Source organism: Gopherus flavomarginatus, chromosome 7 (assembly GCF_025201925.1).
Source record: "Gopherus flavomarginatus isolate rGopFla2 chromosome 7, rGopFla2.mat.asm, whole genome shotgun sequence".
Classification (NCBI taxonomy): domain Eukaryota; kingdom Metazoa; phylum Chordata; order Testudines; family Testudinidae; genus Gopherus; species Gopherus flavomarginatus.
Genome location: NC_066623.1, coordinates 19,439,113 through 19,466,958, shown reverse-complemented (window position 1 = coordinate 19,466,958; position 27,846 = coordinate 19,439,113).

The following is a 27,846-nucleotide window of genomic DNA, read 5'->3' as shown; positions in this document are numbered from 1 at the left end:
GAGGATAAAACTCTCTCAGCTGAGATGGAGCTTTTCTGGCAAAGTAGGACAAAAGCCTTATACTACAAAGGAGAAATTGCAGGGGACACAAAGCCTGGACTTTTAGAACTGGGCCAGAGGGAGAAGGAAAAATGCTATTTGGGAAATTGAAATCACTGAATGATGTAATCAGAGGTGGGCAGGAAATAGTTTTCCTAACCTTCAACTATTTTTAAGAGTTTCAAAATTTTTCTGATCTCGAAAAGTTGAAATCTCCAAACTTTTTGTGAACCATAAAACTGAAACAATTTTCAGTTTGGGTTCATCAAAACCTCTCATTTAAATTTTTTTGAAACATTTTGCTTTGATTTTTGACCTTGTTTATTTTTAACCCACTTTCTTTTCTTGTTTTGATTGGATTAAAATCAAAGAAATGGAGGGCTGGAAGGGACCTCAAGAGGGCGTGTAATTCAGTCTGCTGCACTGAAGCAGGACCAAGTAAACCACCAGACTATCCTTTACAGGTGTTTGTCTAATCTGTTCTTAAAAAACCCTCCAAAGATGGAGATTCCACAATCTCCCTTGGAAAACTATTCCAGAATTTAACTGTCCTTACAGTTAGAAAGTTTTTCCTAATTCCTAACCTGAATTGCCCTTGCTGCAGGTTAAGTTCATTACTTCTTGTCTGACTCATGGTGGACCTGGAGCCCCTAACATATTTGGAGACTGTTATCATGTTCCCCCATAGTTTTCTTTTTTCAAGACTAAAATTGCCCAGTTTTTTAAATATTTCCTCAGAGGTCAGGTTTTTTTAATCCACTATCACTTTTGTAGCTCTCCTCTGTACTTTCTCCAATTTGTCCACATCTTTCTTAAACTGGACACACTACTACAGCTGGGGCCTCACTAAGGCTTACATACAAAGCCCCTGTTAGTTTGACCCCAGAATGATATAACTTTTCTCAAAACTGCATCACATTGTGGGCTGACATTCAATTAATTTACATTTCAGAACATTTCAACAATTTTGAAACCTTTTTCAACTTTTTTTTTATTCGTCGAAACTGACACTGATTCATGAGCAGTTTCAACAAATCAGCATTTTGTCTGGTGAAAAAATATTTTGTCAAAAAATTCCTGACCTGCTCTAGCTGTAATCATGAGGGACTTTAAGTCCTGTTTTTCAAAGTTTTGTGTGTATCTTTGTGCAGGTACCATCCATACAGGTATTTTCATACACAAATGGCCATCTTTGTTTCTAACTGGCTGCTAGTACACCCAAATGCCCGTTTTTGATGTGTAATTGTGGTACTTGCCCCAGGGGTCAGGGAGCATAATGATAGTTTAATCCACTTTTCCTTTGCTCTGTAAAGTATGGCACAGAAGAGGATTTAGCCCTAAGCTTTTTCCTTGGTAAGGTTTACTCTTTCTTTATCAATTTTCTCTAATCTCTCAGTGTCTCCTTAATTTGGGCTGAATCAGGAGTTATTTATTTGTTCCATGACATTTGCATTTTCCGTCATTGCTTCTTTAATGCATTCTGATCTTTTCTGCACAACGAACTTATCCAATCACATTTGATCTGAAGAAGTAAAGACACAAATTACAAAATACCTACACAGAAATGGCTCATAGAAGGCATGTTACATGTCAGGAACTCGGTGCTGTCTAAATACAGAGTAAGATGGCCCTCTGAAGGAGATCAGCTTCATTGTACATTTGATTAAAGAGGTTTATTTGGGTAGGCTGTTAGACAGTCTTGTACAGCAATTTCTATGAGAATACTTGTACAATATTAAAGAGCTAAAGGATTTGTATCCTGTTCCAGTCCTCTCTGATCAACATCATGCAACTATGTTGGATGAATTAGCAACACTTAATTAGTTCATGCATATACTTTGCAATTATTGATACAACGTGGAATTTTCAAACCAAATAGGTTGTGTGTACAAACTGATACTTGTGTGCACAATTTCTAGGCTCATATTTTTCAGGCACAACTATGATGATTATTATTTAAAAATATCAACTGAGGTGTTAGAGTCAAGGTGGGTGAGGTAATATCTTTTATTATTGGACCAACTTCTCTTGGTGAGAGAAACACGCTTCTGAGTTACACAGAGCTCTTCCTCAGGTCTGTGTAGCTTGAAAGCTTGTTTCTCTCACTAACAGAAATTGGTTCAATAAAAGATATTGCCTGACCCACCTTATCTCTCTAATATCTTGGAACTGACACAGATACAACAAAACTGCATACAACTAAAGTGTTTACAGTCTCGCACTGTGGGGGAAAATACAGTCGCATTCTCATCTTGTTCATGCAATTAGGAAGACAGAATGCGCCTGAGAGGCTCCCTAGGCAGAATGAACCACCTGGATAAGAACTTGAAAACATGATGATTTTCTTAATATGGTTGAATAATAACCCCTGAGTGGCAATCTCAACATTTGTTTCTCTTAATGTCTTCCCAGCAATTTATGGTGCAGCTAAGCGTGTGGGAGTGAAATTCATTCCAATAAGTTTAATGGAGTTCCTCTGGTTCTACACTGGCGTTACTGAAATAAGAGTCTGGCTCAGTGACTCAGTGGCAGAGCAAGGGCTTGATTTCAGGGGTTTCTGGCTCGCAAATATGTGCTCATTCCATTAGATAGCTCTGCCAAAATCTCATCTCTGTTCCAGCAGTGTAAATCTGGAGTGAGTGTCACTCCTTTAATACAGTGACTCTGAACTTCGCTGGTAAAACTAAGGGCAGAATTTGGCACTGGGTATGGCTTATCCAACCTTATCTGAACCATCCAAACCACTGAGGCTTTCCAGAGGTAGCTTGAAATCTTTCAAGAACTGACTTGAGAGATGTCTTGTAGTTCCTGCTTCTGAAGAAGCCAGAAATCCTGCACAAACAGTCTCATTCAAGAGATTCCATCATTTCCAGTCCCAAACAGATCCTGGAAGTGCAAAACAAATGAAAAACAATGGCTTAATTAATGTCCACAAAGAATTTTCAGATTCACTATAGAAATGCAAATAATTAGTAGCGGTACCAAGTTTGGTAAATCAGACTACCGTGAAATACCTAAATGTGGATGATACTCACTGAGACATACATATTTTAAAGGGAGGACTATCTTTTTGTTCTTTGTGTATATCCAGCGCCTAGCACAATACAGTCCTGATCTCTGTTTCTTAGCCAATAATGCAATACTACTTCTTCTATTAATTTAATTTCCCTTCCTCTTCTGTCCTAGTGACATCTGCTAAATAACACTTATGAATATACTTCTCATTTACCTGCTTTACCCCAGTTATATCATTCCTTTCTTTAGTGGGATAGAAAACTATGTGATGGTTGGCCAAATTAGTAATCCTGCATTTAAATCTAAGTTGTGAAGTTCGGCAGCAAACACATTTGGCATTTGCTCAGATACTTTGGTTCTGCTTTCAGATCTTTGATGTGCATTTCTAGAACCATTGGTCTCAGCACTTCTCGGTAATTCAGTAGAAGCCTGAAGATCATCAGTCACTGTTATTTGCTTGTACTTTCTGAAAAATCCTCACTGTCATGATGTCATTCTGTGCTATTGCTGTCTGGTTCATCATCATTTGAGTTTCATGAATGGATTTTCTTTCTGTATTGTAGGGAGAACAGCCATGAACACAGTCTTTAAAACTTAAATGCAACTTGTCGTCCCCTCTCATTTTTTCAGTTACTCTGAACCTTTCAAACAAATTCCTCTTAGGTTGAAATTGTCCTTGCTTTAGAGCCTTGTGTAAATCCATGGAAGTAAATGTAAGTCTTTCTTGTGATTTCAGCGGGCTCTGGGTCAGCCCCTTAGCTTTTGACAAAAGGCTACTTGTGTGTGTGTGTGTGTGTGTGTGTGCGTGCGTGTGTGTGTGTGTGTGTGTGTGAGAGAGAGAGAGAGAGAGAGAAATTTTAGCAAAATCTCTTGAGCCACTTTTTAATTCTGCCCACGTTTGAAAAAATAACCCATCACAGTAAAATAACCCCTACTTATCCTGTATATTCCAAAAAGAAAATGTGTGCAGCATGCTTACCTCAATTAAGTTCAATACAATTTTGTTCAAACATAGATTGCAATACATTTTTCATTGGAATCTAAGAAACAAGCCAAGTTTGAATAAAATTAGTTAAGAGGGTAAATGTTTTTTTCATGTACCCCTGGGATTTTTGCTGCATTTCTTTCCTTTATATATAGCAGCGGTCCCCAACGCAGTGCCCGTGGGCGTCATAGCGCCCACAGGGGCATCTAAATGCACCTGCGTCCTGGCCAGCGGTCGAGCATCCGCCAAAATGCTGCTGAAATTCGGTGGCATTTCAGCAGATGCTCGACTGCCGCCATGGTCCTTTGTCTGGCACCTGCCAGACGAAAAGGTTGGGGACCACTGATATATAGTTTAGAATATTGTCCACTTTCACGTTACCTCCCCATCTTCATACTGCACACATATAAACTGAATCCCTCAGTCAGATCCATGTCCACAGTTGTTGCTGTTGTTCACTGTCAGTTTGTTTTTAAACTCGACTTTAAGGTTATAAATCTAGGGGGAAGCAGGAAGGGAGAGGAAAACAAACAAACAACTATATAGAGATTCTCCTCTTACTTGCACTGGTTTCCATTTGGAATAATTCCATTCAGGTTAGTAGACTCACACCAGAATAACACTGGCATGAATATGAGCGGGAAACATCAAGCCCAGAGATTTTAGTCCCAGTCATCTTTAGGAAATACCATTTTATCTAAAGACCAGCTGAAGAAAATAACAGCATAGTGCAAGGAATTAAAGATTATGGTAAATGTCGGAAGTGGTCTTAATTAGTTAGAACAATGATCTTTGAAGAGCACGGGTACACCTGAAAAACTCTGCTTTTGAGTTCTCCCTTCCTTCAAGTCTTTTCACATAGACAAATATGTCATTTTGTAATGGTTGCTTATATAATAAATTGCACAACAACCAGTATAAATTTGCTCTGGGGATAGATACAGATATATCCTAAATATAATTGTATTCAAGGATTGTTTTTATTTTGTATCACTGAAATCAAAGGGCAACAACAACAACAACAACCCAAGAAAAACAAGATAATTTTTATGTCAGTTCTTCCATTATTTTATAATTGCCATGTAATATCTCCCCACACATCAAGGAAATTCCTAATATGGCTCTGGAAATAATGAAAAAATATAGGTAAAGAATTTTTTTAAAATGCCACCAGTTCCTACAGTACCACCTATGCTATACTGTAGCAAAGCTTCTCAGATGGATAGTAAAAGTGAATCCCAATCATCCCACCAACAAGGGGTCCAGAAACTTTAGTCTTCTGAGGAAGACAGTCCCACATACTTAACACACAGCTCTCACAATTTCCTTTTTTTAAAAAAAAGTCACATTTTACTAGCCATTTAAATTGAAACAGACTAGACCAGAAAAAAGAAAGTTGTTAAGAGGATTTAGTTACGAGATGTTGGGGCTGTTCAACTCTCCTGCCCCAGCTGAAGTCCTGCTGTGCTTGATAGTAAATGAAAATCACTTTTAACCTTTAATAGCTGTTTAGTGGCCTATGTGAGTGAAACAATTTGGTAGTCTCAGTCCAGGTTATTGGTCAGGGGTCCACTTCCAAAGCCTCAGCACAGTTGGTAGTCACTAGCACTCCCTTACGTATGTCTACACTATGAAATTAAGTCAATTTAATATGTCGATTTTTTAGAAATCAATTTCATACAGTAGAATGTGTGTGTCCCCACTTAAGTCCATTAAGTTGGCAGAGCATGTCCACAGTACCAAGGCTAGCGTCGATTTTTGGAATGTTGCACTGTGGGTAGCTATCCCACAGTTCCCGCAGTCTCTGCTGCCCATTAAAATTCTGGGTTGAGCTCCCAATGCCTGATGGGGCAAAAAACAGTGTCGTGGGTGGTTCTGGGTACATGCTGTCAGCCCTGCCTCCCCCTCCCCCCATGAAAGCAACAACAAAAAATCATTTCTCACCTTTTTTTCTGGGTTATCCTTGCAGACGACATACCATGGCAAGCCTGGAGCCCACTCAACTCACTGTCACCATATGTCTCCTGGGTGCTGCTGGCAGACGTGGTACTGTATTGCTATACAGCAGCAGCTCCTTGCCTTTGCAAGTTAGCAAAGACGGTTAGCAGCCGTATTGTACCTTCTGCTGCTGTCTCCTGGTTCCTCCTGGTTGGCCTCGGTGAGATCGGTCCGGGGTGCCTGAGCAGACATGGGTGTTCCTGGCCGGCCTCGGTGAGGTCGGTCAAGGGGACCTGGAAATAAATGGGAGTGACTCCAGGTCATTCCTTTCTTTAAGTTTCTTCTAATGGAGATTCAGACCTCCCTGGAATATCAGGCAAGCCTACCAAAGAACCAGAGAGGCAAACAGCTGCTCTGGGTCAGAGCCCCAGACATCCCGCTTCTATGATGAGCTGCATGCCATTCTAGGGGGTGCCCCGACAACTACCCCAACCCCTGTGCTTCCCTCTTCCCCCACCCCTCCAGGGGCTACCTTGGCAGTTATCCCCCCATTTGTGTGATGAATTAATAAAGAATGCATGAATTTGAAACAATGACTTTATTGCCTCTGCAAGTGGAGATCAAAGAGCTGAGGGGAGGGCAGTTGGCTTATAGGGAAGTAGAGTGAACCAAGGGGGTAGGTTTTCATCAAGGAGAAACAAACAGAACTTTCACACCGTAGCCTGGCCAGTCATGAAACTGGTTTTCAAAGCTTCTCTGATGTGCAGCGCACCTTGCTTCACTCTTCTAATCATCCTGGTGACTGGGTGTGCTTAATCCTTTCGTCTTTTAGAATGGTGTTCTGATAGCACGGATTCGTCTCCCCATACAGCGATCAGATCCCGTACCTCCCGTTTGGTCCATGCTGGAGCTCTTTTGCGATTCTGGGACTCCATGGTCACCTGTGCTGATGAGCTCTGCATAATCACCTGTGCTGCTCAGCTTGCCATGGTGGCCAAACAGGAAATGAAATTCAGAAGTTCAAGGGGCTTTTCCTGTCTACCTGGCCAGTGCATCTGAGTTGAGAGTGCTGTCCAGAGCAGTCACAAGGGAGCACTCTGGGATAGCTCCCGGAGGCCAATACTGTCAAATTGCATCCACACTACCTCAAATTTGACTCAGAGGGGTCAATTTCAATGTTAATCCCCTCGTTGGGGAGAAGCACAGGAATTGATTTTAAGAGCCCTTTAAGTCAACAAAAATGGCTTCGTCGTGTGGACAGGTGCAGGGTTAAATCGATCTAATGCTGCTAAATTCGACCTAAACTCATAGTGTAGACCAGGACTTACTGACAGCCAAGACAGAGAGGCCCAGGATCAAGCAGGGACAGAAAAAAAGCTCCCCTTTAGATGTGCTCCCTTCAGCGAAATGTTGAGGCATATTGGTTAGGCTCCATCAGGATCTTCCGCAGCCAGTGCTTATTCTGTACCTAAATAGAGTAGTTCAATCCACAGTGTTATCATAGTTTGGCACTTCTCAACACTGAATTCATTTTTAAATACAAAAACAGATGCCACGTGTTTCAGAGCCATGTGTAGAGCCTTCACTTCTTGATTATATAATTCGCCTCAAAGGAAAAGTCATTAAAATCTGAGGCGAATGTGTTTGTGAATTATGAAACTTCCACTCTGAACATTAGGCAAACTGTAAAACTTTGTGACGTGTCACAGTTATTGGGTCAACTAAATCTCTGGTCTCTTTGAATACAGCCTTCTTGGTCCTCCAATCAGCACATCTTGGGGTGAAAACGTGAAATTCTCCCACTTCCAGATCAGGTCTTGGGTTACAGTGCCTTGGTACTAACTGCCATTACCTCACCAGTTCTGACTTAGGCTCAGACTTGGCAGTTCTGTTCCCTCTGGGAGCTATGACAAGTGGTTGCTAGAGTAAACAAAAAGCCTTCTTAAAATAAAGTATTCTTTATTTAGAGTAAACAGATCTGAGAAACAATAACCCTAGGAATGTCTGCCTCTCCCTAAGGCATATAATTCCCTGGATCTAGAACAACCAACTTCTTTAGTCTCCTTCTGCAGAGTCTTCCTCAGTCAGCCTGTCTTCCTGGAGAGCTTCTGACAATTGACCCCTCCAGAGGGGCTTTTTAACCATTTTGTGTTGTTTTTATCTCTAGAGTCCCAGGCTAGCAGAATAAGGCTTGCATCATCCTGGAGGATCCTTGAAGCTGATTGATTGTAGTCCCCATTGTCTTTCAAGCTTGTGCATATCCAGATCTATTGTGTTGCTCTTCTGTTTGTTCTTCCGACAGCCTCCTGTTAAGCTAGATCAATATAGTCATACAGAAATTTTAATAAACCACCGTAGTTATATAGTAATTTTACCTCTCTGACCCAAGTCACTTAACAGTGTTCATACCATAGTTACATATCAGTATTCTTTGATTATTACATAGCAACTCATCATCCGTCACAACATGTAACAGCTTATTATTACATACAGCTTATGTATGTTGTTATGTCTAGGTGTTCTTTACAGCATATAATAAGTGTTCATTTATCAGTAAAGGGAAGTGCAAATAATTGCAAACCATGTAGCAGCAATGGAGAGAATATATGTTGGCTACGATCCTTGGAAGGGTTAACTTATATACAGAATTCACCTTTGCAGAACTGAATCTTAACAATGTGTTGTTGTTGTCTTTGTGTGTGAGTTTTCTGAGAATGGCAATTTCTGCATGTAGGAGATTTACAAGCTTACGAATGCATCATGTTGAGTTGGTTTATTGTATGCAAGTGGGAAATGGGTTTAATGAATATTTAAAGTATGCAGTTAAGTCAAAAATAGCAAGCCTCCAATGCTTTTTCTTATTGAATGCCAGAGAAAACCCATGTGGGTGGTACAGAATTCTTCTGTACACTAATCTCTCCCTAGTGTATGGATAATTCAGCTAACACTGCTAAGTAAAGGTCTCTTCAATGTATTGGCCTGGACATGGATTTGATTCTGATCTCACACTAGTGTTAGTCTGGAGTAACTCCACAGAAATCAGTAAAGTCACATTGAAGATGTGGGATCAGAATCAGGCTGCCAGTAAAATTCCAACAATGGTGTTGGAAAGAATAACTGTACTCTTGTTCTAATAATTGAAGTACCAAATTATATTATGGGAATGTCTATCTGACCTGCAAGTACAGCAAATGGTTTGGAAATTTGCTGTGATTCTGATCCAAATGGTGTGACGGAACCTAAAATATCAAGAAATAAGGCAGAGTAAATAATTAATTGCAATAATAAATGGGGATCTAGACGTACTGTATTAGGTTGCAAGGACTCTTCAAGCCATAATATCAAATCACAAGACATCCCTTAATTTTGTTAAAAAGAAAAACAATATTTGGCAGATTTTTGTGACTATTACTGTTATTGGTCTTGCTATTCATTAGTTCTAATGAGTGGCATATGGCTATTTGGCTTACTCAAGCAGAAATTGTCCTATGATTTAAATACCTCAGGAAATTTCTATTTGGCAAAGACTCTTCTTAGTATTTTTGAATACAGCTTAGATTCGCAGTAACCAACTGAAAACTCTTTAGTTGCTTATGAGGAATAAGTTAGTGGTCTTAGATACAGTGCTTGGCTGAGAGGGTACCATATACTATCCGTGGCCCTAACATGGCCCCTATTACCATAGTAACTAAGCACCTTCCAAATTTAATGTATATATCTTCAAAACTCCTCTGTGAGGAAAAGAACTGTTGTCTCCATTTTGCAGAGGGGGAACTGAGAGGGTAAGTGACTTACCCAAGGTCAGATAGGAGAAGAGGGAAGTGAACCCTAATCTCTCAAATATTAGGCTAGTTCCCTAATCACCAGGCCATCCTTGTATGGGTTTGGGAACTGAATGGCCTTCTCACCCCTGTGGGAGGGAGTTTCAGTCTTGAACGCTATCTATCTGGCGTCTTTTTTTAGCATAAAATGTGCTAAAATACAATAAAAAACCCTCAGGCTTAAAGACATTTTCCTTTGTCAGTATATCCACCTCACAATGGCTTTTGAAAGTCGCATAATATAGTAGTTAGTCCTTGATGATGATGGTTAGTATTATTTTATGTTGCAAAAATAATCAAACTGTTATTCACATTTTTCTCTTTTATTGCCTGATGTTGTTATATTCTGAAATTAAGGGCTAGATTGTTACAGGCTTTATTTGTCCTTGGAGAAGAGTAGTGATAAATGATGACTCCACTCTCTCTCCACCTGTTATGCCCACATTCTAATTGGAGCCTTGCAGAGGACAGTGGGTGTTACTTGTTACAATCTAGCCCTAAGTTTTCAATAAAATAATATTAAGTGCTGTATTGCAGGATAAGCAGAACTGCTGAAAGACCCTAAGTTCATAATTTGATCCATCTCTCTAGCTATTTCCTTTCCCTTTCTCCTTATAAATCAAGGAAAAATTCTTCTAAAATAAATAGATTTGTAAATTCACTGAGTCAGAGCTGTTAGGAAGTTAATCACTTGGGAAAACTTTGGGAGACAGATACTTGAAAAGAAAATCCTTCAGCCAGTCCTGGAAAAGCTAAAAATCACATGAGAAAAAGAAGCTCTGCAGCTGTTATGAGCAACAGCGCCTTGACACATGCAACAAAGGCGGTTTTTATTTGTCAGGAGATTGAAATAGGATACAGCAAGAATTACTTTATATTAATGCAGCCAGTGAGGGAGACCCTTTAATACTGTTAGGGTGACAGAAATAAGTGGTTTATAGATCCTTATCCTTTAAAATAAGATAAAGGGGATTGTTTGTAGAGGAAAACCTTGACTATTGGAATTTGCAAAATTAATCTGATAACCATCCCCTGATTTATCTTCTTTTAGTTCCTGCCTCCAATATGATGAATCCTGGACCTCTGAATAATGTTAAAGCAATATAATTTGACAGAATGCAAGAGGCTTCAAACGAATTAGAGAAAACCAGGGACTTTCTTCCAATGTTTCATAAAATCTTCATTTTAATCCATTTTGAATATCCCAAAATAATGATGATCCAGTTTAGTAACAAGGATATTAAGAAAACAGTGGTTATAGTTCTGGTTATTTACAGTGTGTCATCTGTGAGGTGCTTGAGATTTATTATTATTAGTAGTAATAGTAGTAGTAGCAGCAGCAGAATTATAATAGTACCTAGAGGCTAGATCGGAGCCCCATTGTGCTGGCTCCTGGCCTCTATTTCCTGGGCTAAGCATGGGTAGGGGTACATCATGAAAACTTGAGGGTAGCTAGAAGGGAATTCTTCACATCACTCAACAGTGCTCCCTTAATAGATTAAAAAGCAACACCGATGCCCTCAAAAGAGAGTCTGGTCTAGTTCTTCTCACACAAAAGATGGTATCTAACAGAAGGCTTACAATGGTATATCGGAGGGAAATACCACTGTGATCATCAGGACTGTAACAGAACGAATAAATGGAAATTGTATCTTCCTATTTTAGACATGTTAGCAAAGAATAAACATATGGAATTGTTTGGATCATGTCTCTCTCACGCACCAAGTTACTGACAGAGATTTTTCGATCATGTTATTGAGGGGTTATTTAAACATGTCATTGTAATGTTAATTAATAAGAAAAACAAGCATTAATTAATATTTCAATACCTCTACTTGATGTGCAATTAACTGAAGTTACACAAGCAATTAGATGGGGAGCCAAATTACTTTGTAATTTTAAAGCTATTTACACTAATGCTAAATATCCCTCTAACTAATTATGCCACGTTATTCTACTGTAATTGGCTAATATTTCATTAACAAGCAAATATTAATCTAAATAAGGCAATTAATTCAAGGTACTACCAGCCCTGAGTCATTCAAACATAAACATCGTACTAGACACATTTCGATCTTGATGACCCTTATTCATCCCACATGTAGCTATAATGGGTTTACTTCAGGGAAGAATTCTGGAAAAAACATCCGTTAAAGTTGTAGCTTCATCTGATCTATACTTTTGTCATGTTACATATGATGGTATTTTTTTGGTTATTATTTTTTGTTTATTTCTGTTTGTCTGTCTTTATTATTTAGGCTGATTCTACAAAAGCTTGTGCACATGCAATGAATATTCCCAGTGAAGTCAATGAAATACTTACAGGGCCAGAATCCCAACTGGTGTAAACTGTAACAGCTTTGTTGAAATCATAGTGCATAAAGATACAGATGCCTACGCCCTTGCAGGATTGGTGTCTAAGAATGTAGTCTCTTTGGATTCAGGAACTGTCTTTTACTCCGCATTTGTAAAGCCACTAACACAATGGGGTTTCAGTCCTGGTATGGGCTCAGATTCAGGAAGGCATTAAGCATTAAACATTATGGACTTAAGCATTAAGCATTATGGACCTAAGCACATGCGTAAGTGCTTTCCTGAAGAAGGATGCTTTTCTGAACTGGGGCTTAGAAGAATAGTTAATAATTAATAAATAAGGCAGTGGCGGAGAGAGGCAAGCAAAGCAGAGTTGGTTATTTTGGGGGTTTTATTTTCTTTGTATATAACATGACTTAGGCCTCTTTATTTCATGTGGAATATGGGGCTTTCACCACTGCCTTCATCTTTGGTGGCCTCTTGCTACAGTCTTAGCTTTCAATTGTATTTCTGTTGTGTGTTCCCAAGCAGTCCTTGGTTTACTTCATCACCTCCTGCTCTGGGGATTCCAGTCCAGTGCCTGTCTTCCTATGTTGTTTGATTCTTTTCTCCATGTGTGTCCTAGCCATGTCTATTTTCTTTCCATAATTTCCTGTCCCATCAGTTTCTCTTTCATCCTTCTCCAAAACTCTTCATTAATTATTTTCTTCTGGTCAGCTGATGTTGATGATTTGTCTAGATAAGTCTCCATGTTTTAGTGCCATAAGTAAGACTGGCTTTACAATGAGGTTAAATATCTGAAGTTTAGTCTGGAGAATGAGGCTTCTCTTCCTCCAGATTGCTTTAGCATTGCAAAGGCATGTCTGGCTTTTGCTATTCTGGTTTTAACATGCTGTCAAGATATATGAAATGTTGGACCTCTTCAATGTCAGTCCCAGAAAGCGTTAATATTGGTGTTTCCTGTTGTGTATTGATTCTCATGCAAGCTAAAATGTATGATCTTCAGATCTATGCTGAGTTAGTAGAGTTGAAACCATATCTTGATGGGTATAGGACAGCAAGTTGATGTCGTCTGAAAAGTCAAGGTCTTCTAGCTTCTGCATGGAAGTCTATTGTGTACCCCTTGGTTGTTCTGTGGTTTCTCTCATTACCCAATCTGTTACCACTAGCAAGGTCATAGGTGATCCTTGTGCGATGCCAGTGGTTACCTGAAAAGGCAAAGTCAGTTTGCTATTATTTATTACAGGGCATACCATTTTCTTAGAAGCTCTGAAAATATTCACAAATTTCTGGGACATTCCACAGCAGCACAGCAACTATCATAACACCTTTCTATCCACTGTGACAAAGGCTTTTTAGAAAGCTTTGAAATTTGCGTAGGGCAGTGACTGACATTTGACTGACACTTCTATGATGTTACATAGGGTTACTATTTGATCTATGCATGATTTCTCCGTCTGAACTCTCCCTGTTCTTGTTGTTACCTTGAATCTACTGTTTTCTTTAATCTGTCTAGGATCATGCACGTAAGAATTCTACTGGGGATGGGTAGCAATTGCTTATCCCTACAATTTTTGCACTGACTGAGGTCTCCGTTCTTTGGCAGCTTCACTATATGACCATTTTTTCGCTTGATTGGTGGTTTTTTGTCTTCCCACATCTTTTGTAAGGGCCTACTAAAATGTCTACTGTGTTCTTCATTTCTGCATTAAGGACGTCTATGGGCATGCTGTCCAGACCTAGTGCATTTCCACTTTTTAACCAATTGACTTCCTTCTTTACTTCTACTCTAGTGATAGGCCCTAATTTGATGTCCAGATCTTCTCCTTCCTCATTCAGTAGTTAACTAAAATACTGCCTCCATCTATTTAATCGTTCTGATGTCTTCATTGTTAAATTATTCTCATTATCTTGGACTAGATGGCTGGTGTTTATTCTTCTGCATCACAACTATCTAGTGATATTAAACAGTGTCTTCATGTTATGTTGTGCTATGGTGATCTGTGCATCTGTTGCCATTTTGTCTATAAAATCTTGCTTATCTTTCCTGGCACTCTTTTTTGACCTCTTTGTTCTTTGTACATAGGGACATGTAATTTTTGTGACCCAGTGATAGGTCCACTGAACATATATCATACATAAAACTTAAGACAGAGGTAACAAAAGGAATGCAGACTTTGACAGTTCACAAATGTTTAGATTCAAGTGATTTCTAAAAGTTTGAGTCTGTTCAGCTAGTATTTTATTTTGTATTATTATCATCATGAATATTTCTTTCCCCAGGTGCTAGAATTGGTTGAAAATATTTCTTTTTTTTGTACAATTAGCATAGGCTCTTGTGCTCTATTTATCAGCTAGAATCGTTCATCAGGCACCCACACCCTTAGTCAAGGCTTATCATCTGAGAATGTCCCAGTTACTGGACATATTTTACTGTAGCTTACCATAAGGGCACTAGGGCTTTTTTCAATTAAGGTTTGTTTCAATTTCCTTAGGGGTTGTCCTTTGAAGGTCCCATTTAAGGACACTTTCTCTTTGTTGAAAGGCTTTTTCACTGCGTATTTTTTACTATAAATATTTTTGCCATCAGGCTGCTTCTTTCTTCTCCTTCCTACTGAGTATAATACAATAACCATTACAAAGTCTGGATCTTGGAATATTTTTCCAAGCAAATTCCGCTATTTGTTCTCGATCTTTGGACTCAGTCTTTCTCTCATTGAGGTACATCGCAAAACTCTAATTGATTTCAATGTCAGTTGGATTAAGTCTGGAGTGAAAAACTCCACACTTGGAAGCCAGTATCAGTATCACTCCTAAATAATACTTAGTTCTTAGATCTCCATGTATCTTACAAAGGAGGGTAAGCTTAATTAGACCCATTTTAGAGATGAAGAAACTGAGTCATAGAGGGAAAAAGTTACTTGTCAAAGCAGCTAAGTGGCAGGACTAGAAACAGAACCTCTATCTTCTGACTCCCAATCCAGTGCCCTACCCATAGTACCAAAGCTAATCTTTGCTATGAGTGATGGAAACAGAAGGGTCCAGCCAAACTATAATATTTGCATTGTATATGGCATGTAGTGGGCAATGTTCACATGAGACACACCTGGTTTCAGATTTGTTAGAAACCTGAAATTTGGACAATTCTGTGAGCAGGTTTGCTGAAGTTCAGGAACCCTTTTAGTGAGCATAGAACCAATTTAGAGCACTCTTAGACCTAATTTCCAGTGACGCTTGATTCATTTTAAAGCACGTGTGGTCTGAATAATGGATTTACATCAAAATCATGTGCAACAAGCACTTTCACTGAAAAACCAAATGAAAGTAGCAGTGTCAGCTCTACTTTCCTCAGGCATGAACCCTCTGATCCAGAGCTCCTACATTCCATATAGTTCTAATAACCTGGCAACTTATCTTCTAGCATCACTTCTTTCAAAACCGATGCTCAGCTACAGCGGATCCTGATGGGCAGGACTTAGGTGTGGGTAGTATTTTGATACTTTATATCAGCTCATACTCTTAGGAATTAAGACACTTTCTGTGTGTAACCAAGGGCACCTTCAATCTAAAGATGGGTAAGGTACTAAAACTCTCCAGTCAAGTGTTGGGTAATAACGTTTATAAGAAAAACCCCATCACCATCCTTTTTCTTGCACTATTTAAAAGCAAAACACAGTAAAATATTGAAAACATCCTTGGCTGCATTTGTTCCAGAGACGTATTGAAGCTAAGTAAAGACTCGATGAGCAGTACCAAAATGCAGCTATATTTAGGACTCAGCATGTTATGTTTCTATTTGTTGCACAGCCCTAAGGATTTCTTTAGATAGCTTTTGTGGTATTTCTGTTGCCATGGAAACTGCTTTCCGTCCGTCCATGTGTGCTTGTAGAATGTCTGCATTATTTCCATCTCAACTCACAGACACAGAAATTCATGTTACGTTAAACTAGACAAATACACTACAAAGAACTATCTCTTGGTGCAATGCTCTGTATATAGACAAGCACAAAGGCAGGTATTACGCTTCTTATATCTTAGCTATGATTCACATCTGTCCTCCTAGTTTTGCTGCACCTTCCAGTAAGTGCATTCGTCGGGTTGCACTACTTTCTATTTGAACTGGGGAAAATGTACAGATCAGCTGAGTAAGATTTTTAGCACACCTTATTCATTTTTCCTTGTCTTCTAACCTCATTCACAGTCAAAGAATTAAGAAATCCTATGGGGAGAATAATGATTGTTTATTTAACAAGCAAAGACCAGAGTATCCATAATATCAATGCTTTTTAAGCATTTGCTGTAGTGAAGAGAGTCACAATTCTCTGAAGTGATGGTTATATGAAGTGACAATTGGTTGGAAGATTGAAGCATCTGTCTTTCCTGGTCTATGCCCCCTCATGCCAGGAGAAAACTGACATGACATGATCAGAACAGAAGTCTGGACTAAATCTTTCACAGTCTGTTAGGGCAGGCAGAGATGGCTGCTGGATAATTTCTCCTAGTAGGATGCCATAGAGTTAGCTTTGGAGGAAAACAGAAATGAATATTTGCATTTTAAGAGCCTTTCCTAGCAGTGTGTTCTGAGTGAATGTAGGTCTGCAGTAGGATCCCTCCTCACGAGGCCAACAGGAAAGGATTTTGTGGCCTTCGCTTTCCCTTGCCTGATTTACAATCTGCATTTTCAAAAGGACATCTGCTTTTACACCGAAGGTTGATGATGAGAAGACTGCTACCAAAGTCGTCCTTATCCTTCTAGAATTGAGGAAATGAAGATAATCCACAATAGTTCAACTAATTTCACATTTACCTCTAAATCTAGGATTTAAGTGGCTGGCCAGAATACTGTAAATTCAGCAGTTTGTAGTTTCTGCGCCATGTACCTCAATCCAAGGGAGAAGTCTATGGACAAATTGCTGACTCAGATACAAACCTTTCCCATGAAAATCCATGAGCCATTGATTTTGGTTATCTTTAAACTGTTATTAATTGGATTATTTGTCACATACCTTCTTCACCACTGCTCCTCCCAAAGACCACTTCTCCCACATAAGTTTGTTTTAGTAATACTTGTTACTTGCTTAAAATCTCTTAAATAACTGTTATTGAAATCCTTTCAGCCATTATAGTGATCAACGATGAAATAAACATAATAGTCATCGCTTACTAACTTATAGGGAGTTACTTAAACATACCCGCTCACATTTCTAAAAGGTATGAGCCTAGATCCATCTATGAAGAATGCATCGGTGATAGCACTGCTACATGTACAAAGAGCAGCTGTACTTTCATGCCTCCATATTGTAGACTTGGGCCTTTTTTAAAAAAAATTTTGCCTGAATTGTGAAGACTTTCTCAACTCCAGTAGCCAAGTCTTTCACCCCTAAAACATTTACATCTTTCAAGAGTTCTTACAAGAAAAACACAAATGTATGTGGAATGTGTGAGGGATTAACTCATTCTTTACCCACTGTGGTAAACTAGCTTGGATCTCCACCTTTACATGTCAGTTTTACTACTCACTTTCAGATACAACCACCCTCCACTGAAGTTAAGTTATCATTGCAATTGTTAAACTTATATTAAAATGAGTGGGAAACTGGTTTAGAATGTCTAAACACTGTGTCCTACAAATGATGTTGTTCTGCAGTATGGTCAATCTCCACTACCAAGTCTGGGATTGTCAGTTTAAATAAAATCCTTTAGTTTTAAATACCATTAAATGCAAATACAAATGCCTTTAAGTCCCTTCTGAGTACCCCCAAACCTGGGTTCACCCAGGGACTGATTCAATTAACGGCATAATTTAAAGCCGCCTCAGAGACATCTGAAGCGTCTTTATGTTACACCATGCTGCCCATGGTAGCCCTGTAGCAAGGGGACACTGCAATATATCCCCTTTTTCCTATGCAAGCCAATGAAGATGAGAAGGACAGGAAGTTGTTGGGATGGCCCAAGCCACCAAACCATTTCCCCCACTGCAGGAGAATCCACAGGAGCTATATCTGCTTCGTTTAAGAGTGCTTTGCGTGGGGGGCAAGCAGTAGAAAGTGGATTTCTAACTCTGAAAATCAGGCCTTACAAATCCAGTCCTGCTCCCAATGAACTTTGCCTTTGACTTCCATGGAAACAGACTTGAGTTCTAATGTAGGGTTTATTTTGCCCGTGGTTTTGTGTGTCTGAAAAAGTGATGACAAGAATCTTCCCTATAGCAACTGTAGCAAAGCAAGCTTGAAACTCTTTTTCTGCATAGCAATTACTGCAAGCCTCATCTTGTTCTGGTCCATGGTACCTCAGCCATCTAAAATAATTATCACAGAGGCAGTAAAACCTCAATTGTATCTTCCGGTCAGGTTGCAAATGTATGGTTGTCACCACTGCATGTGACCCCAGATAGAGTTTTGCAATAGAAAGTTCTTGAAATGCAGTTGATTTAGAGATTGTGTTATTGGAAATTAGCAAAAAAGTTAATTTAAATTTTAGTCATTTTTTTGTAAACTCTTGAGCTGTAATAAAAATCTACTTCATTTGAAGGAGAAACCTTTGTAGTTTTTCCCATTTAGTGGCACTAATTGGACAGACGTCTGCTGCTATAACTAATGATAAATTTTAATCCACAAGGGGCCAGGCATTCATTGGTTTCCATGTCATTCACTTCCTTCAGTTACTCACAAGATCTGAAAGAAGCCAACCTAATAGTTCATGAAAGATGCTGAAAGGCACAAAATGATACCGTTTATTTGTTATTTTTACCATTGTTTAGGAAAGCTGATGCTGAAGAAAAATTCAAAGAATCCTTTCTAGAGATTTCAAAAAGGCTGTTAAAGATGATGATTTTTGTTACAAAACCTGTTAAACAATGTGTGCAGTGAGGTGGATAGAAGCTGAGAATACTATTCACTTCCATGCCATTCAGTGTTACCTAAAGTTAACAAAACTGATATATCAGGATGCTGTAGCACCTGTAGGGCCACACCATCATGTGGTAATATTACACTGCCTTGAAACAGCATTTCAATAGCCCTTTCTCAAAATCAGGAAAATATTGAGATAGATTTGGGAGTTCTGTTATTCGGGGAGAACTGCAACGAGTCTGTGTCCAGTTGAGACCTGACAACTAAATATTTAAAGGAATACAGATGTGGTGCAAACACATTAAATGGTCCTAACTGGTCTGGGATCAAGGATCCTGTTATCTGTTCATTTAGCATCCAAAAGACACTTAGAATTGGAATGGATTTGGCTTATTCCCCTGTGATTGGCTATGTGATTCATTGGAGTCTGGTGATTCTCTCATGCAACTGTGACATGATCCCCCAGGAAGTGACAAGGCCCAAACTTTCAGAACTGGAATTAGACAGGGAAAGGCTAAATGGTTATGGAGCAGATGCTGTTGGAGCTCATCAGCCTACAGTACTCAGCTGCCATGTGTAAAAGGAGGAAGAAGAAAGCTGTGGCTAATCTGGGAGGGTAGAGAGGGAGGACTCAACTCAAGAAGAATCTTTTCTATACTGTTTAGCTCTCAGTATATAGTGGAGAGAAAACTTCTGTGTGAAATGTACTTATACCCCAATAAGGAGAGGAATTAGAGCTTTATTTTCTCTGTGTTAGAAGTGTACTGACCATGCCCCTGAAGGCCATTGATAACCCTGCACATCAGAATGCTCACTGAGCTTCAGCAGATGCTTGTTACACAAAGGCAGGCAAAGACAAAGCGGGGTGCTTTAAACTAAATTGATATGAAGGTCATTTGTAGGCAACTTCCCTTTCTTCTGTGCATGTTGTTCACAGCCAGGTACTCTACTAATGATTGAAGCCAACCAGAGGGGGAAAGGGACCTTCCTCTCCACTAAAGCTAGTAAAACCAAATGATGAACACAAACATTACAGTCTGTCTGTCCTTCCTGTCAGCTGCAATAAAACAGGCATGCTTTCCTGTGGTTTTGTTCTTCTTTTGGCTATGAACTAAAACAAAAAAATTCCACCCGGTTTCCAAGATGCCTGTAAAAATCCCCAGGATCTGAGCATGAGAGGCAATTACATATTTCAAATTCAGTAGATGCTATAAAGTAGCTCTGGAGCAATTAGATATTTGTGAACAACTCAGACATAGACAGTGGGCTCAGTAGAGGATTGGGTATGAACATTATGCAATGGCTTCTTAATATTCTGCAGTGATAGCGTTTGATTCTCCACTCCACAATCTCTAATTTTACTGTGTAAAGTCATTTCACAATTCCCCTACTGGTTTTCAAAACTCCACATGGACTTGTTTTACTCTACATACCTCTCTGATCTCATAGCCGCATACCTCTTTTGTAGTTTAGACTCCTCTTTACACCAACAATGTTTCTCCACAGCTGATCTTTCATTTGTTCTGTTACCCCTCCCCTTCCTTTGTCTTCCAAGCCACTGAGTCACTTCTTCTCTCAAATTTTCCCCCAGTGCCTCTCTTTTCTCTCTGTGACTGACTCTTTTTCTAATGTGTCATTCAGTGATGTAATACAGAGGTGAACTGCAACATGGTACGTTTAAAAATGCATTCACTATGTATCAGATACTGACAAGGTGGGAGGGTACAGGCGATGAGTGTACAGCTTAGATAAAAGTTTTCAGATACACTTCTTTTCTGATGATAATGTGAAACTATCATGCAAGGCAAACATGCCCATTTTAACCCATGCAAGCACAGTAATTGGAAAGTGCATCACAGTCAGAAAGTTCTGTGGTAATAATTCAAAACATGCCAAGGAAGCTGCTTCCTACCTTATTTGCTGAAAACCTTTGACTCAGAACCTCCTGCATGAAATTCTAAACAGCTCAGAAGGCAGAAGATTTGAAGCTGAATGTAGGTATAGAAGAAGCACTTTTCTAGCTTGATTTTCTTTGTTTCCTGCAGCTGAGAATCAGCCTGTCTTTTCAGCTATTGAAGGGCATCCTTTGAAAAGCTCAGTTAAGAAGAATTAATAGCTAGAACAGCTGCTATGTTGATAGATTGATACAGTGCCAAAGACTGCTGGGACAAAGTTGACAACTGAACTGGAGTTTTCATCTAAATGTTTGGTCTGACTCGGAGTTACGTTGTTGTCTTATTAGAGTTTAAAAATATTATTTTGAGACTTCATCAACAAGACATTAAGAAGTCACACAGGAGGGGAACTTCAGCTATGTGTTATTTCTTGATCATTTATGTGTCAATTTGCCAGTAGCTCAGATTGATACAAGTTTTTAATTCAATTATTTTGCTATGAAGAAAACAATTATTATAAGCAGGTAGTCTTGCAATATTTTCTTTTTAACCTCGTTTTCATTCCTTTCTCCTTCTCTGTACTATGTTGAAAGGTTAAGCATCTTAGTACCATTGAAAGGAGCTGTAGGGTGTCTTTAATGGAGACATAATAAAACCTCACAGAAGCAAGTGGAATAATTATATATTTCCCCTTTTGTCTCTTAGAGGCCACAGTTAAGGTTATGGGAACATAATTTTCAAGAAAGAAAATAATCAGTCTTAAGTCCTGGGAGAGCAGTCTCTCTACATATATAGTAACAGTAATTGTAAAATTGTCTAACTCCCATGAACAACTAGCCTTTAAATAGGATACTGTACAAAGCCTAGTTACATATCTTCCCAGGGCTTGCATTCTTTTTCTTTATTTATAAAGATATTTAAAGAGGAGTGATTTCTCACTAGTCTCCCTGTTCCTCTTAATACAGGAAAATCTAAAGGTCTCATTACTCAAACCCAGTAGTGCAGGGATGGCCAACCTGAGCTTGAGAAAGAGCCCGAATTTACCAATGTACATTGCCAAAGAGCCACAGAAATACATCAGCGGCCCCCCATCTGCTCCTCAGCCCCCAGTGCCTCCTGCCTGCTGGCAGCCCCCACAAATCAGCGCATACTCCCCCCACCCACTGCAATCAGCTGTTTCACATGTGCAGGAGGCTATGGGAGGGTGGAGGGAGGAGTGAGGGCGTGCAAGGCTCAGGGGCAGGGGCCTTAGGGGAAGGGGTGGAGTGGGGGCAGGGCTTGGGGAAGAACAGGATGTTGAGCAGTGAGCACCCCCCAGCACACTGGAAAGTTAGCATCTATAGCTCCAGCCCCAGAATCAGTGCCTAGGCAAGGTGCCGCATATTAACCTCCGAAGTCACAGGTTGGCCACCCCTGCAGTATTGGTAACTGTATGAGTTTGGCTTCCAGCTCCAAACTTCCTTTATTTTTCTATGAGCAGGGTAGGCAAATGTGTGGTATCAGCAGACAATGGAACTTAGAAGTAAAGCAGTTGTATTATATGGTTTTTTAATACAAAGGAGGTAGCTAAAGTTTAGCTCATTTAATCACATGTAAGAATAAAATGAATTAGTTGCTATTGAGAAACAGCTTCCTTATGTAATTTTTTTTTCCAAAGGGAGTTTTCATGAACATCTAACATCATTCCAAAGGTGAAATTTTAGGAACTCTTCTAGTTAAGCAAAATAAATATCGGAAAGCTTTCAGATTTGCCCAACACTAATTATGACGCTGAAGTTATTTCTTCTAGTCTGGCCCTCAGAATGTCTGTAATTTTCTGCAAAACAGCTATTTTTAAAGAGGGAAGAATTATGGATAAGGGAAGCTATTTGGAGCTGTGCAGAACTCAGAATTTCTGATTCCCAGAATTTCACTGGAAAACATTCATTGATTCATTTTTTGCACTAGGAGGGACAAGAATTTGTAAAAGGAAAGGGAGGGGGGCCTAGAAGGGACTTGTTTATGTGCTTCCTTTCTCTTTTTTTTGCCTTTCCAGTAGAATACTAAAACAGGTCTGTGTTTATTGTATGTTTCTGGTGTCTGGCTACTTCTATAGTTGTTTTTCTCTCTCACTATGTTTCTTGTTACATTAGTTAATAAAGGATTAATTAATACATTAAATGTTTCACAAAATAGTCTTCCCTTGCTCTTATAATGTATTCATCCCAAAATGCACCTGTGCTGTGGTGGAAGGCATCCAGTGAGGAATTCTCATTACACGTGAAAGGACATGAGTGCTTTACAAGTGACGTGATGCATTGCGGAAATCAGTACAAAACCAGGCACATACTTTCCTCTGGAAATAAAACAAAAATAAATGGTTGGGAATTTCATCTTGATGTTTGGGATTTTTTAAACCTCTAAATTATTATTCCCACCCCTACTCTGAACATTAACAACCTTGTCTGAAATTGTATTACTCAGCCTGAAATCCTGATAGGGCAGAAGAGATAAGCTTGTACATTTTGAAATGATTATAACAAGTTGCAAAATTCAGATGAGAATCCTGATTCCAATTAGAATGAAGTTAGAGGGTGTTTGTTCACACTCAGAGTTTTATTTAGCTGATTATTAAGATGGGGGGCATTTGCAAAATTCTGTTCCAGACATGAGCTACCCCCCAAAACCTAAACAAACAAACCCCCAGCCCATCAAAACTTCTAGGGTCATATTTAATTAAAATGCACTAGCTCAACACAATTCTAGCTGCTTTGGGCTAGTAAATGACCTAACTACCACAACCTCAAAATTCTGGGCTTAAATCACTAACCAGTACAAATAACAATAATGAATGTCATCTACTCATAAGTTTTATTATTAGTCTGACATCTATTGACTTTTCCCTCAAGATCAGAGAGAGGTTATTGGTTTGACAGCAAACAAGGTTGTAACTGCTATTGGGTGCAGTCTGAATGGGACAGAAACACTAAAACAGACAATACTTGAGGTCTCTGGTTTGGTTCCAATGTTGCTGGATTTTTATTAGGGTGAGCAAAACCATAAGAAATTTGAAACACTCAACAGTCTTTCCTAATGCTGACTTTGCTTCTCTTCTGTGATGCTGAAAAACGCATTAGGTGGAGGCCCAGTAATATGCATAAATCCGTAGCTGAGTTACCACACCCAGTAAGAAAATCTGGAGGAAAACAAAACACATGGAAGCAGAAAAAGGAAAATGTCCTACAGAAGAATGTTGGGAGCCTACGGACAGGTCCAGAGGAGGTTTCTTGGCTCACAGAATCATTTTAATGCTGGCTTATTGGGTTTGTAGTTATAACATAATATTAAAGTGAGGGTGAACAGGAGATCATCTTTCATCAGACCTACTGAACCTTCTATTTGCATCCAGTATTACAGTCCCTTCTCCATACTGCAATCACTGCACACTGTGACCACTATTCCTCAGAGGTGGTGCAAATAAGTGTCTTGAAAATATGGCCTAGTTTAGCAGTTGTATGTTACAACGGCTAAATTTGTCATGCTCCCATCTAATACACAGGCAGGTGTTACACCCACATTTTAAAATCTATAGCATTTCAACCACAAGAGTTCATTTTGGGAAATTTCACTTTTGTTACAGGAACACCGTTATTTAAACTTGCCTCAGGATCTTCCTCTTCTTCTTTGCCCCATGAACAAGTTGAAACAAGGCAGATATTTAATCTGATAAAAATCTGTTTTGAGGGAAGTTGAGATAAAAATCTGTTTTGAGGGAAGATGCCTGGGACAGGGGCGGCTCCAGGCCCCAGCATGCCAAGTGTGTGCTTGGGGCGGCAAGCTGCGGGGGGCGATCTGCCGGTCACCGAGAGGGCGGCAGGCAGGCTGCCTTCGGCGGCTTGCCTGCAGAGGGTCCGCGTGCCTGTGAGAGGTCTGAAGCCGCAGGACCAGTAGACCCTCCGCAGGCAAGCCGCCGAAGGCAGCCTGCGAGCCGTGCTTGGGGTGGCAAAATCCCTAGAGCCGCCTCTGGCCTGGGATCTCCTCAGTTCATTCAGTAGGGCTTTTCTGCATATCACAATGGCAACATGCTGACTTTGTAATTTGAGTACACACTGAATGGCAGGCAATTCAGGTAAAAAAAACCAAGCCTTTTTCAACAAGCCTGTCCATACACATTTTTTCAATTTCTACTACATTAAATCTCTCTGGATGATATGCCATGATGTTGTCTGTCACAAAGCCAGAGACAAGCTCAAATGGCTATGCTGTGACAATGTAATCATGGAGCAGGGGTGGGAGATGGTGCTGATCAAGAAGATGTGAAGGTAGAAAAAGAAACAGTCCTCTACCCATATTGTCTAGCATGTATATTTAATATTTAATCCAGTCCCCAAGAAACTACAATTCATGGACATACTGAAGCATGGGATTTCTGGCAGTAACATTATCCTGCATCAGGATCTGGCATCACTTTTCTGTGAGTAGATGGTGCTGCAAGTAGCAAAATATCTACCGCTGCACCTGTAAGTGTGCAGTATCTCTGCTTCTCTCTTTAGAGATGCAGTGAATGTGCTAGTCCTGGGGAAATTCTGCGCTACTGTGTGTGCACAGAATTCATGTCCCTTGCAGATTTCTTTGCTTCTCTGCAGAAAAATGACTTTCTGACAGGGGAGCAAAGGGAATTTGCGAGAGCAGTCATGCACCTCTCTGTAGAAGTGCAGGTACATTCTTTCAGGCACCTGGAACAGTCAGCAGAGAGGCAAATCACCACAGGGCTGGGGACACCCCAGTTGGTGGCTCCTACCCTGCTCCAGGATCAGTTGCTAGTCCTGTCTGAGCTGGAGGCGAAAGAGGATGGAGCTTCCTCTTCCCCTGCAAGGAGTGGCTGAGGTTGTTTCAGATTCATGCCCAGAAACCTCTCCCAGATGCAGGAAGCTCAGTATCCCCCTTGCATCCTGCCCCTATCATTCCTCAGCCGTGGGGGGAGAGGTCACAGTATGGGGAGATGCTCCTCCATCCACCCAACCCCTGTGCATCCAGCCTTCACCCCTCCACCAAACTTCTTGTACACTCACCCCCCAGTCTTCTGTACCTGAACCCCACCCCACTGAACCCCAACCCCTGAATCTGGATCCCTCCTGCAACAAGACCTCCTGCTTTCAGACCCCACCTCTGCACCGAGACCACCACCATTGAGCTCTCTGCATGCAAACCCCCACCCTGATGAGCCCCACACCCCTGCATCACCCTGAGCCCCCACATCCAGACCCCCACCCCAATGACCCCCAACTAGCTGCAGACAGATCTCCACCCCCTCAAGCCCCATGCTACCAGCAGCCAGACCCCCCCCCACTGAGACCACCACACCCAGACCCCCCCATTGAACCCCAACTAATTTCACCTGGAAGCCCCTGTAGAGTCACGTTGCCCCTGCACCTGGACCCCCCACAACAAGACTCTGTGCATTCAGATCCTGCTACATCTAAACCCCCACTGAGCTTCCTGCACCCAGATTGTCCCACACAGAACCCTCTCACCCCACAACTGGATCCCTTTACACTTGGAACCTGCCTGGTTGAGCCTTACTGCCCCACACCGGGTGCACTTGGTGCAGAGGGGCAGGGCCCCTGGGTATTTCTGGGGCAGGCCCAGCCCCTGTGTTGTGCCTGGGTCGGGTACAGCCTCACCACTGAGTCTATGTCCCGAGGGAGGGGAGGGGTTGCTGTTGAATCTCCCACCTTCATGCAGCATGTGGTCCCACTGCCCATGCTGGAGCCTCCTCATTTATTTATTGACAAATAAAACTTGCGGAATTTTGCAGAATTTTAAAATATTGTGCACAGAATTTTAAATTTTTTGGCACAGGATTCCTTCAGCAGTAATGTGCTTCTACAGAGTAAAATACTTACTTGTGGAGCCTTCACTTTCACTCTCTCTTTTGTTGTTGTTTTCCTTAATCTAAAGTAAAAGTAATTTGGCACGAAAGTTTATGCTGTTCTTTGTACATGGACAATATAATATATCTGAATTTCCCGAGGCTGTGAAATTTGGCTGGGAATATCATGACAACCGGCTTTCTTTTGAAATCTTTGGTAACTACTATTTCTGGTCTTGCTGGAAACAGAAAAGAACAAAGGGTGAGGACGGGATTTTATTTTCTTGAGATCAGTTAACAAAATGTGGTCTGAACTAACCAGCCAAAAAAGGACTACATGTCCTGTGGTCTGTTATTGCTTAAAGCAACACTCATTCTTGGTGGTGTGACTTAGGGGGTGAGTTATACATGTTGGGAGACATTCACTCTTGTACAAAAGGCTAGCATGAGGCCTATGTACCACTTAAAGTCCTACTTAAACCAGGGGTGAATTTTACTCACTGGGCCAAATACCAGAATTCTTAATAAGATTTTTATTCATTCCTTACTCAAGCAAAGCTCCTGTTGAAATCACCAAGATTTTTCCTGAGTAATGGCTTAACCTAGGATAACTTCTTCTCTTTCTGCTGCACCATATGGGGCTAGTTTCAATAGCTCCTGAGCCCAGCTGCATTCTGTAGTTATGCAACATTTTCTTCTAGCAGTAGCATCATCTGGTTCTGTGGCTGGATTGCTGGCTGGCTTTGCTGGTAGCTGCACTGGCACGTTGTTGCTCAAATTACCTCCCAGTCATCATAATGTAATTGACTGGGCATGGTTTAGATGAGGTTGTTCGTTAATAACACTTCAGACAAAGCCCTGCCTAGCTCTAGACCCATGAAGAAAATGTTAGGAAAGCTGCAGAGTTGGAGGAGGAAGGGAGACTATCATTGCCTTTTTTTATGGCTCCTTCCATAATACCGGACTCAGCCCCAGAAGCTAGCAGGATTCCTCTGTGAAGATGATGCTGAATAGCTGTAGGAGAGAGAAATCTTTGAGGTACATTCATTTCTGCAAGCTGTTCTTCCATATCAACACTGCATTTTTCTCTGAAATTCAGTAGTGGATTTGTGTAGGATTCATCTTCTTTAAAACCTAG